Below are 13,356 nucleotides of genomic sequence, written 5' to 3' on the forward strand. Positions count from 1 at the left end.
GGGCAGCATTCTTCACCTTAAAGTTCTTAAAATAGCTAACCTTTCTAGCTAGGGCTGTATTGTTAAAACTGTTGAATTTCCTAGGAGAGCAGGCTTGATACTAAAGAGTTTGCTGAATTACTTTCTTCAGACCTGATGGTTCTAAGAAACGATCTTTGCGTATCCAAGATTCCGATTTTTGCCTTTCCATTTGCCAGAAAGGCTCAAGTGTGGTTTGAAACCCAGGTACAAGGCACCACAGAACCCTCAGTGGTGACATTGCAGAGATTTTTAACTCTTTCTGGGAATGAGATAGGGTTTTCCACAATGCCAAGTTTAACACTCTTTTGTCAAACCTTCAGGCATTTTCGAACAGTATAGCCCTTGGTCAAAGTTACATCCGGTTTTGGAGGACTGAATAAGTATTTATTGGTTCTGCACTGTGTTATGTTAAAGACAAAATTATAAACTAATAAACAAAGCCACATGTGTTTATTTCCCCATTTCTTCTCTGCTAAACTGTAAATATTCAATGATTTATTTATTTTAAAGAGTCTTAAATAGATGATGGTGTAAACTCTAAGATGATGTTGGGTTTTCTTTTTTTCTGATCAAAAATTCAGTTATTTTAATCCTGCATCTAAAGTTCTTTTTCCATTATACATTCAAATTTTTTTTCATTAAGAATAATAAAAGAAAGGTTGGGCAAATTGTGCTTTCTAAACTGTGGACATATTTATTTTCAGTTGAACCCTAAATAAACCAAAATTGCTTCTGAAATTTAGCTTAATAGTGATATTTTATGTAATATTTGAATTTGCTGTATTACTATGAAATGCTAGAAAAATTATCGTGAACAGATTTATTGACTGACAATTTTATGTGGAGATCAGTTAGATTTTTATCCATTAAAAGATGTTATAGAATTAATCATTTATATAAACAACAGCTTCACTATGTATTGTACTATCTTTAAAGGTACATGTGATCAGAGTATAGATATTTTAATTATGTTATGACATCAGCGTCTCCTGTGTAAGATGGGCTATTGGAATGAATGGGGTGTACAGATGACTGTGTTGGGCACAGCATCTGGTACACAGAAGTTCTGGGTTTGCTTTCTCTAAAATTTTTTATTGAGGTAATGTTGGTTTGCATCATTGTTTATATTTTGGAAGTATAGGATCCCCCCTTCCAATGATGTTGCCATAGCACTCTGACAAACAAAGCCCCCATAGTCACCACCACAGTCCGCTGTGCTCACCCTTTCCCTTCCCACTCTGAATATCTCAGTTCTGTGGTCAGATTTAAGAGCTAGTTTTTGAGTTTGACTTTATCTGACTCTGTCTACTTTCTCTATATTCTGCATATAGCTAATACCATTGGTGTTTTTCTTTCTCCTTAGCATAATCCCTTCCAGCTCCATCCATGTTGCTGCAATGATGCACTTATAAAGCACCAATCTCTGACAAACCTAAAGGTTTCTCTGGTTCTAGTGGGGAGTCAGGGGAGATGAGCAAAGTTCAGAGAAGTCCCTCCTAATGTTCAGGTGACCATTACCAGTATGGTGCCTGTAGTATGTGACAGGGGCTGAGAGAGGGGAGCAGGTGCAGAGGTTTGAGAATGTATGACTACACCTCTGTTATCCCCTCAACCTTCTTCCTACACACACACACGTCAAAATGAGTCAGGACAGCACAAAATTAAATTAGTCTCAACACTATACAAGCCTGAGGAGACATAACCTATTCCTCGTAAAACTAGGTCCAACTCTCTGTTGAACACAGAGGCACAGTCTCTAAGGGGTATCAGAATCACAGCACGACACACATCATGCCATGCCAGTAATTTAAAGAAAAGAAATAGCTCTGAAATGCCAAAAGTTGCTTCTCCCTTAACTTTGTCGCTACTGAAAATTTAACATTTCCAAATATTACCAAAGTGTATTTCTTTATTTTCTTCTTGGCCATTGAAAACATCTCATTTAGATGTCTGTATGGAGTCTGGGTTCCGTTGTGGCAATTACAGACTAAAGCATTTTCTGCTAGAATGAATACACCTTTATCTTGTCCCTCTCAGAAATTCAGTTTGCTATAATTACAAAACTCTGGAGGGTCTGCCAATTTATTACAGTATTTTTTTTTTTTTTTTTTTTTGTGGGACCCTCGCCGGTGGCCAGGGATCGAACCAGCGCTGCAGAGGCTGCCGGCAGCCCCGCAACCCAGTGCTCAACCGCTGCGCCACCAGGGGAGGCCCAATATGTTACAGTATTAACAGCTCTGGTTACCTTCTCAACAAATTTTAGAAAACAGTAGGTTCCCAAGTGAATTGAAATAGTAATATGTGATTGAGTTATAATTTCCTATGTATTATCTCATTTAATTCTCGTGATTTTAGAAATTGAATGTAATCACAACCCCTGTTTTGTTGTGTTGACTAAAAATAAATTGAGGCATGCAAAACTAAGTGAATTTATTAAAGAATCAACAGCAAGGACTCGAGCCTAGGGTCTGGGAAAGCTGCCCAAATTATGAGCTTTTGGATGAGGTTTTTATACAGTTATTCAAGGATTTCTGCAGAGGCAAAGAAAACTTCAGTAGAGGTTCAGAAATGTTGCCATCTGATGTTATATATGCATCAAGGAAAACAATATTACTACCTATTTAGAGTCTTGCCTTCTCAGAAGTGGGAGTTTTAGCAATGTGATAGACCTTGAAGTCTATTTTTCTTTGAAATTACTAATTCCTCGGAAATAGAAGTTTTTCTGGGCAGCACCTCTTCACAGGATTGGAAAAGCTGTGTCCTAACTCTTGGCTTATTTGCACCCTTAGTTGAGACCAAGAAGAGTGATACCCTCATAATTATTAATTTTAGTTAACAGCTGATAAAGTGAGACTTAGAAATAATTTGACCAAAGTAAACATGTTTACTAGACAAAGGAATCAGAATAATGAACTTGTGGAGCCTTCAAACCCACATACTTAAATTCTACTTTGGGCACCCCCAAGCACATAGTAATTAATTGCAGCCCACAGTCAAAAGACTGATTTCCACATATGCCAAGTCTTTGCAAGCAAAAGCTGCATACTTAGAAGAAAGAAATAATACATTCTTGACAACAGTTTTTTTTTAAGATATTTTATTTATGCATACAAGAACTGGGGTACTGGCTAGAGGTGTTTGTGTGGGGTGGGAGGATTCACCAGAAACAGAGTGGGGAGCAGAACAGGCAGATCGACTGAAATACACTGCTGAGGGGAGCAGCGGGCGAGACAGAAGAGGTCTGCTGCGCCATGTGGGTGGCACCCTGGCCAGGGATTGAACTTGTGCTGCAGTGGCTGTAGATAGCTTCGTAGGTTGCATCTTAACCCCTTGCACCACCAGGGAGGCCCCGTGACAATGGTTCTTATAAGCAGAAATAGGAAGCATCAGTCTCTTGTGAAGGTTTTTCAAATACTTGTGCCTGAGTCCCACCACAGGCGGCCAGTTGCTCTGGAGTCAATTTTGGGTTTATGTTTCTTCATGAAAATAATTTTCATGATTTCTCATAGTGAAAAATTTGGTCCCAATGCACATTGCTATTTGCAGCCATAGAAAAATGTTCAATATTGTCTGGAAAGGGGATATTTAGAGAAAACCTAACAGGAGGACAAATAGTATTTGAATTCAGTCTCAACAGTATGACAGTTAAATCAAATAGTTGTAATTTGTAAATGTGTAAATGCCCACATTTTCCAGGGGTGTCATCTGTAGTACCCCAAATCTCTGAATTCCCTGTTTTCAATTGGAGTGGGGGATCTCATTTAAAGTTTCTAACTTGTCCTTTCCCTTTTACTTCCTGTCCTTGCATTCTTGGCACACTTGGTACTGAAGTGAGTGTGGGTTCACACTAGGAATGCAGCTTGCAGACTGTCTTATAAGCGCTTTATAGTCTTACATGTCCTTTGGCCCTAACACATCCTCTCTTGGTCTTCCCTCTGTAATTTCCCATCCTCCACAGGTTTGTAAGGATTTTTGTTCTTGGGTGGTCTTTATGTCATTTAAACTACAAAATTACTTCAAGCTCGAAAGTCTGGCCAGAATCCTGCCCCTTAGGGAGGTTTCTTTTGTTTCCACTTATTTCAGCTAGAAGAGCTACACCTCAAATAATTTCCCACCTACAGTGAATGTGGTTTATGTTTCTTCCAGAATTGGTGATGCTGGGGGCTCGATAAAGACCACCTGGTCTTGCCCAAGACCCCTGTCCTGAGCTTGCTTTTCTTGATGTTTTGGTTATCCAGGTTTTGGTAACTTCATGTATTCATATTTTGCTACCACTATAGGACCTTGAAGCTTATAAAATGTGCAAAGCTTACAGTTCTCTCTGACTTAATTCTCAACCCTCATCCCTCTGTATCCTCCGTTGGTTCTCTCCAGCCTTGAACATGCTAGTTAAGCACCTAGAGCTGCTGAGCTTCTGTTTCTCCACCTGGGAATTGCACCCTTTGTGCTGTGTGATACCGTCTCATATATCCCCAATACTTGGATTATCTTTTATTTATTTATTTATTTATTTATTTATTTATTTATTTATTTTTAATTTAAATTTTATTTTTATATTCCCTATACAATTACAACCCCCTTATTTTGACCCCTATTCCTCCTTTCCCCGCCCTACCCCCCATAGAGTGTCTCTTGTTCATAGTTGTTCATTGATTTTGATATTTTCTTTCTTATAGTTATTCTTTTTCCTGGTCCCTTATTTAAGTTTTCTAGATTCCTGCTATGCGTGAGACCATCCGATATTTTTCTTTTTCTTTCTGGCTTATTTCACTGAGCATGATCCCTTCCAGCTCCATCCATGTTGCTGCAAATTGCATGTGTTTATCTTTTTTGAATGCTGAGTAATATTCCATGGTGTATATGTACCACATCTTCTTGACTTACTTGGATTATCTTGATGTAAATGTTTTATCATTATTATTGTCCATTTTTCTGCTGGGTTATTGTCTTTTTCTGATGAATTTATAAAGGTTCTCTGAATATTATCAGTATTCTAGATAGTAAATATTTTCCATATTGGCTTGTCTTTATAACAACTTTCAACTTTATTTATGACAACATTCAAAATGCTTTTATAGTCAATATTTTAAATTTTTATTACATACTTCTGAGGTTTCAGTGTTGATTCAATAAGCTTTCCTCACTCCTAGGTTAGCCATGTGGTCTGAGATTTATTGAAAGTTTCTTATTTTTGAAGTTTGTAGTATTTGTATGTAATTGAGATAAATTTTTAAAAATTCACTTAAGAACCCAATAAATTGTAAGATAGTACAAATACTAATCATATAGCTTAATGAGAGACAAAATGAATAGTTTAATTTCTGTCCTCCAATTGTTATCAGAGAGGTACCCCAGGACCCACAAATTTACATGCTTAAAGAGTTCTGTCATCCGTGTGCCCCAAACAAGCAAACTTAGTGTGAAAGAACTTTAATAGAGCTACTGTGCATAGAGAGAGAAAATAGAATAATAGTTTCCTAATAAAACACCTGAAGTTTCCCCTCTCCTGTGGGTAAATGCCCAAGCAGAGTTGCCACCAAGCAGGGCCGCTGAGGGCCAAAATCTTGCTACAAATGTAAGGCATCTCTTGGTGGGAAACCATTAGAGGCAAAAGGGGTCAGATGAGTCTGGGAGGAAAGGAGCAAAATCAAAGTATAAGTCAAGATAAAGGCTCCCATTGTCAGCCTGCCCATATGTCTCTCTTCCACATCCCTCAAGTCCAAAGTCTAGAAGCAAGTGCACTTTTCTCCTCAGCGTGTCTCTCTGAAGAACACCTGTGTTTTGTATCTTCACTTTGGACCTCAGTTGAACCCTCTAGTTCCCAAGGTTGCTGTTTGTAATGGGGGCAGCAACATGGCACCTACCCTTTTCTGGAGATGCCTCTGTTATACAACTTGGCATATTTTCTTTTCTTTTTGTTTTTTTTTTGGCTCATACTGTGTTTATTACAGCACTATTTATAATAGGTAAAACCTGGAAACTTGGCATATTTTCTATCTTAGAATATACTTGGTATATTCACAACTTTTGTCCATCTTATAAAGGAAGACATGCACTTTAGATAAGCATAGCATAGCAGTACACCGTCCAATAAAGAAAAGGAAGAGAGCTCTATTCCCCCTGAAAACTCTAAGAATAAATTAAGCACTTTGTATAGTCCTGTTAGGTCTGCTGACCTGTTCTCTATGGAATATATCTTAAAATTTGTTAAAAATGAACAATTTATAAAAATTGAAAGTACTGGGCCTCCTTGGTGGTGTAGGTGTTAAGTCTCAGTGCTATTACAGCTATGGCCTGAGTTTGATCCCTGGCCGGGTAGCTAAACCCACATATGACACAGCAGACCTCCCTGTCTTGCCAGCTACTCCCCTCAGCGGCATATTTCAGTAGATCTGCCTGTTCTGCTTCCCACTCTGTCTCTGGTGAATCCTCTCACATACACACACCCCCACACACCTATGGCCTACACCCTAGTTCGTCTATGCATAAATAAATAAATCTTTAAAAAAAACTGAAAGTACCTACCTCATATATTCAAATATTTGTAAAATATACCTTTTAACCTTGCGCTGATGGTTTTAGGGCTTTATTGTAACATAATTAGATTGTTTTCTCACAAAATGAGTAACAAAGAAAATTACAAAAATAGAGCTATTTAAGCTTAATGCATGTCATCTTAAAATTGTTATTTGCAAACAGGAACGAACATGCATTTATTAAATAGAATCGTATAGCACTCAATTTCAAGGCTGGTTTGTTTCTTTGGTTGCCTTTTGTTAGACCTACAGAGGAGGTTTCAACTTTGTGTCCTCATGAATATAAACATGTGTTCCAATGCATTCAGTATGAACAGAATTTTAATTTAGCTTGCCAAGGCATGTTGAAATAAAATTTCTTGAGGGGTGTTTAGCTTATGAAAAGTTGGTAAAAAAGCCTAAAAGATAATCTTTTGGCTGAAATTCTAGGAAACAGATTGCCATTGATTAGTTGAATAGTGTTCAGTGTTAATTTTAAATAGGAAATATTTGATGGAAGGTTTTTTCCAGCTTTATTGAGAAATAATTGACATACTTCATTTTTTTTTTAAAGATTTATTTTTTTTTTTATTTATACAAGCATTGGGTACAGTCAGAATCGTGGGAGGGTGAGAGCATTCACCAGAGCCAGAGCGGGGAACAGTGCAGGCAGAAGGACCGAAGTACACTGCTGAGGGGAGCAGCGGGCGGCAGGAGAGGTCTGCGCACCATGTGGGACCCTCCTCTGGTGACCGGGGAGCAGCCGGGGATCGAACCGGCGCTGCAGAGGCTGCGGGCAGCTTCACAACCCAGCGCTCAACTGCTGCGCCACCGGGGAGGCCCGACATACTTCATTTTATACATATAAGGTGTGCAGAATGATGGTTTTATCTACTGTAGTTTATAAGTATTTACCTGATTTTGTCTTTACCCACTTACCTCATTTCCACAAAATAGAATGAAACAGCATGTTGTAGCTGAAATACCACAAATTGTTCAGTATGGTAGAGTACATGCAGATTTGGAAAGTGATGACAGTGGAAATATATGATCAAACAGAGAAGGACTTAGGGACTTAGAAGCTCAGATATTCTTTGACGAATTTTAGTAATACAATGAGTAGATCAAGGTTAGACTTGGATTTTAAGTGAACTGAATATAACAACTCTAGATGCTGATTTACATTGCACACCTGAAACTTGTATACTTTTATAAAGCAACACTACTTCAATAAAAACTATTTTTTACAATTACATGAATACATTTTTAAGAACAAACTACTCAGCAGTAGCCTAACTTTTCTTAATCCAAACAGACATATTTTAAACTATGGTTCAGATTCTTTGTTGAAGATGGTTGGGTGACCCGCTTAGTCTCAGCCATTGTCTAATTTCAGCAGCAGCTGTAGTGGACAGTTCCCATGCACAGGATCAGCTTCCCATCTCAAAGGCCTGCAGCCCACTCCCTGGATCTCTGTACAGAGCTTCCCTAAGTAGCAGGTCTCTCAGACTGGAGTGTGTGTTCCATGCCCTGACAGGCAACACTCAAGTGACAAAATTCTGAAATCAATAGATAAATGGTCTTGATGCCCATTACATTTGCACATTACCCAGTGATAACCAGCTCAATAACTCATCTTAGTTTTCTTCCTTTTACTTTCTTATTCACCCCATTATTTCACTCTTCCTTCCGGGATTTGAATCTCAAATAAGCTACTTGCACCTAATTCCTTGTCTTCTGCTCTGCTTTAGGTGGAATCCAAAAATGGCAAACAACCATTCACTTCTTTATCCAAGAACTGTTCATTGAAAACACTGTATAATGTGCTAAGAAAACAAAGTTGTTAAAAACATATAACAGTGATAAGACTTCTAAGATCATAATTAGAAATCTAAAGGAGAAAAAGGAAACACCAACAATGTTAACTTTATTTTTCACACTCTGAAGCCATGTCATTTTATTTTCTTCTGGTTATTACAACTGTCGTGACATAACTCTTGATTAAACAGAGTTATTACTATTTTCCACCAGATTTATTTATTATGTCATTGTTATCTCAAATTTGATGAAACCTCAATAATCTTGAACTATGAAAGAGAAAGAAAGTCTGTTGGAATAAATGGTTTTTTACTTTAACTTTTGCTTCTTTTTTTATATTTTGCATTTCAAGATTTGGTCACAGGTTTTATTCACCCACATTATTTGAAGCTTTCCTAGCTTTTCTTATATGCACTAATCTATTTTTTCCTTCACATTTAACTGAATATATGTCATGTTGAGATTATCATAGCATAAAATTTTCTTTTAATTTTAGAGTTATTCTGCATAGTTGCCTGTGCAAATATCTTACTCATATTTTTTCACCTTATTGATTTAATTTACTGATTAAAGAGAACAACTGAATTATGTAAGGTTCAATAAATTAGGTCCATGAGACAATTTACACTTAAAAATATTCTATTTTTAAAATGGAAATAGTGAGGGTGTGGAGAAAAAGGAACTCTTCTGCACTGTTGGTGGGAGTGCAAACTGGTCCAACCACTATGGAAAGCTGTGTGGAGATTTCTGGACCTAGTAAACATAGAGCTTCCATATGATCCAGCAATTCCACTCCTAGGTATTTACCCAAAGAACACAGAAACATCAATTCCAAAGAACACCTGCACCCCTATGTTTATAGCAGCACTGTTTACAATAGCTAAGCTTTGGAAACAGCCCAAATGCCCTAAAATAGATGACTGGATTAAGAAGATGTGGTACATATATACCATGGAATATTACTCAGCATTCAAAAAAGATAGGCACATGCAATTTGCAGCAACATGGATGGCGCTGGAAGGGATCATGCTCAGCGAAATAAGCCAAAAAGAAAAAGAAAAATACCGGATGGTCTCACTCATAGCAGGAATCTAGAAAACTTAAATAAGGGACCAGAAAAATGAATAACTATAAGAAAGCGAAAATCAAAATCAACAAAAAGCTATGAACCAGAGACACTTTTTGGGGGGTGAGGGGTGGGAGGGGAGGGATTGGGGTCAGAATGGGGGGGTTGCAATTGTATGGGGAATATAAAAATAAAATTTATTATTTAAAAAAAAATGGAAATAGTCATCTATTTTTAAAAAGGCCTCTGGACCCTACTACACTGATTATACTTCCATCTCACTCTGCAGAACATGATTTCTTCATGGAGATGAAAATTTCAAAATGAAATTAGTGAGTAAAAATCACTTGACCTTTTGGTAATTCCTAAGAGTGTCATTTCAGATATACAAACATATTGTCGTGCTAGCCAAAGTCTAAGAGAGGGAACAGTAGAATGAACAGGTGACTTTCCTTGTCTTATTAACAGAAAGAGAGTAGGAGCTGTGTTTGACTCTGTTATACATGTTAAAAAATATGTTCAGTAACTAGTGTTGGTTATAAATGTGACTTCAGAGAGTTGTGAGCATTCTTTATATAAAAAATTGCATGTATGATTATTGAGAACCAACTCAAGTATAAAAAAATGTCTTTTACTTGGTATCCCCTATTTCTTGTTTTGTGATAAAGTGTCAGTCATGCTCTCTGTTAAATACTAAAAGTAATTTTTAAAAATAGAGGCTGGATTAGCTTAGATAGGATGCAAAGGTTTAGATCCACCTTTGTTTTGCAATATGGGAAAGGTTCAGCTTTTTGAAGCCCTCAAATCTTCAAATAAATAGTCTTTCATAGTTCATAACACAGATGTCATTAATAGCTCTATGTTTTTGTCAGTCTGTAAGCAGGCTACATTACATTAAACTTTTCTTGCCATCTGTATATATTTAAACCTCTTAGCACATAAGTTGATACACTGACCATTAAAATTATGTCTTAATTATTATCAAGAATTACATATTTTTTTCTGATTTTCTTACTTACTATAAGGAAGTAAACTTGTATTTACTTGAACATTTTAAGCTGGTTAACAGAGAAAAAAACTTGAAATTGATGGATTGCATTAGTTCTTTTCAGTATTCAGAATACTTCAAAATCACATTACTCATATTATATGCTATTCTTCAATAATGGATCCTCATAAAGAAAGATATTTTGTAAGAGTATTAACATTTATTGGTAATGTGTAAAAAATAGCAAGATGATTATAGGCAGAGATTGAATTTCACATATAAGCAATATAAAGTGACAGGGTTTGAGAAAGAGTTACTCATTCTGTGGGAACCCAAAAATATACATCTTAACAAAGCTGTTGATCAACTTTAATGTGGCTATTTAGTGACAAGAAAATGATTACATATTTTAACAAGGCTATAATCTCAAAAACTTTCTTAGACAAATGGATAAGAAAAAACACTTCTAAAAATTATTTAACATTAAGATAGTGTTAGATTCCATCAGAAATGCTATATTGCATATTAATATTTCAGTGATGTCCATGAGCATTTTGATGTGTGGATTATACCCTAAGATACATGACAACTTTCAGGAATTCAATTTTTAAAACTTACCTCTGAGCACTGCAGTGTCTGCGAGATGTGCCACAGCTTGCTGGACATCTGATTAGAACCTGTGAAAGATTCTGTGAATTGTTTTACTAAAAAGTGCTGGTTTTGGCCATTGTCACTAAATGCACAGTGGGAAGGAATAAAAATAGGAAGAAAATAAAATCAAAATAACATACAAAAAAATTTCCGTGACCCATGGTATTTCCTTGGAAAGACATGTAATTTTTTACTGCTTCCTACTTTGAGATTGCTGCAGGGGCAGACAGATTTGCTAAAAATATAATCAGAAGAATCAAACCAAAACTTGACATTTTGCTGGTTGTTTAGGTTGCTAGAAATTAAAGTGTAGAATTGATTGTCTTGTTTACATAAACTTTCTTCAGTTAATGAGTGAGGGTACTCCTAGGGGATCTAGAAGGAGAAGATTCAGAGACATAAACTAACTTTCTGAATAATAAACTAACAGGAATTTGAGAACTCTCCCTAGACTGAGGATAAAGGGGGATACATTTGCTTTCTGGAAGCCTGTGGCTAGCCTTGGTGGAACAGAGAAAATTGAAGGGACTGAATGGGAAGGTAAGAGCAGTTTCTACCAGTTAAAGAGAATGTCTCTTCACTAAAAAGAAACTTCTCCAAAGAGGAAATACAAATGGCCAACAGGCATATGAAAAAAATGTTCAACATCACTTGTAATCAGGGAAATGCAAATCAAAACTACAATGAGATACCATCTCACACCAGTGAGAATGGCACATATTAAAAAAACTAGCAACAACAAATGTTGGCGAAGATGGGGAGAAAAAAGGAACTCTCCTGCACTGCTGGTGGGAGTGCAAACTGGTCCAACCATTATGGAAAGCTGTGTGGATATTCCTCAACCTACTAAAGATAGAGCTCCCATATGATCCAGCAATTCCACTTCTAGGTATTTACCCAAAGGACACAGAAACATCAATTCAAAAGAGCACCTGCACCCCTATGTTTATAGCAGCATTACGTACAATAGCTAAGCTTTGGAAACAACCCAAATGCCCAAAAATAGATGACTGGATCAAGAAGATGTGGTACATATACACAATGGAATATTACTCAGCAATCAAAAAAGATAAACACATGCAATTTGCAGCAACATGGATGGAGCTGGAAGGGATCATGCTCAGCGAAATAAGCCAGAAAGAAAAAGAAAAATACTGGATGGTCTCACTCATAGCAGGAATCTAGAAAACCTAAATAAGGGACCAGGAAAAAGAAAAACTGTAAGAAAGAAAAAAAAAATCAAAATCAACAAATAACTATGAACCAGAGACACACTATGGTGGGGGGGAGCAGGGAAAGGAGGCTTTGGGGTAAAAATAAGGGGGTTGCAATTGTATGGGGAATATAAAAATAAAATTTAAAAAAAAGTCTCTTCACAGTACCAGTGGCTAAGAAACAAACAAACAAAAAAATTGCTGTCTAAAGTTCAGTGTGAGGGGGTTTTAATTTCTGGCTCTGCTGTAGTCCTCCAGCATTGCTCCCAAATAGCCTATTTTAAGTTTATATTAAAAATGAAAGGGGAGTGGCTAAGAAGACAAAAGGAATGGAGAATTTGTGAGACCCAATCTGGCATGAGAAGGAGCCATTCTTACCATTTCACCTCTTGTTAAAAAACAAAATTCAACTGAGAAAAATATAAATATCTTATTAACTTGATTCAGTGATTTGGGTAGCATCCCATCTACCAGGTAGAAAAGAACTGCAGCAAACTATGCAAAGCAAGAGACTTTACAGGCAGAAGGAAGTAGGATAAGGAGTCATATGGCAAAAAAGCAGCTGAGTATTGCAAATTTACTCTCCTCTCGGACATGGCAGATCTCCAACAGATCACCTGGCTATGGTGAGGGTCTTCCTGATTGACTAGTTTAAGATTCCATTTCTGGGAGAGCCAAGGCTATAATTAAGTCTCAATTTGATGATGTGGTATTTAGCATAAGCAACTTGATCTTGGGTCTGTTATCTTGTTTTTAACTCTCCTTGAATGCCAAGAAAGAGAACTGATTTATCAGTCTATGGGCCAGGACCATGGCCATTTTTAAACAGGTATTCATGTAAATATTTATCTCAGAGTACAGGTAAAAATAAAGCAAGCAGTTTTGTAATTACTGTAATTATTATCCAGTAAGGTAGTTGGTGGATGAATTTTGGGGGCTGCCTGTCTAGTTTGTGAACTGAATGGTATGTTATTAACTCTTATTTATACAGTATCCTATTTTTATTTTCATATTTATGTCTCTAAGATATTAATGAAAATAACCAATTTTGACATTTAAGGGGAGATGAATTTGCAGGTGATA

The sequence above is a fragment of the Talpa occidentalis genome, unplaced genomic scaffold (genome assembly GCF_014898055.3).
Source record: "Talpa occidentalis isolate TD23 unplaced genomic scaffold, MPIMG_talOcc4v2.1 talOcc4.6, whole genome shotgun sequence".
NCBI lineage: Eukaryota > Metazoa > Chordata > Mammalia > Eulipotyphla > Talpidae > Talpa > Talpa occidentalis.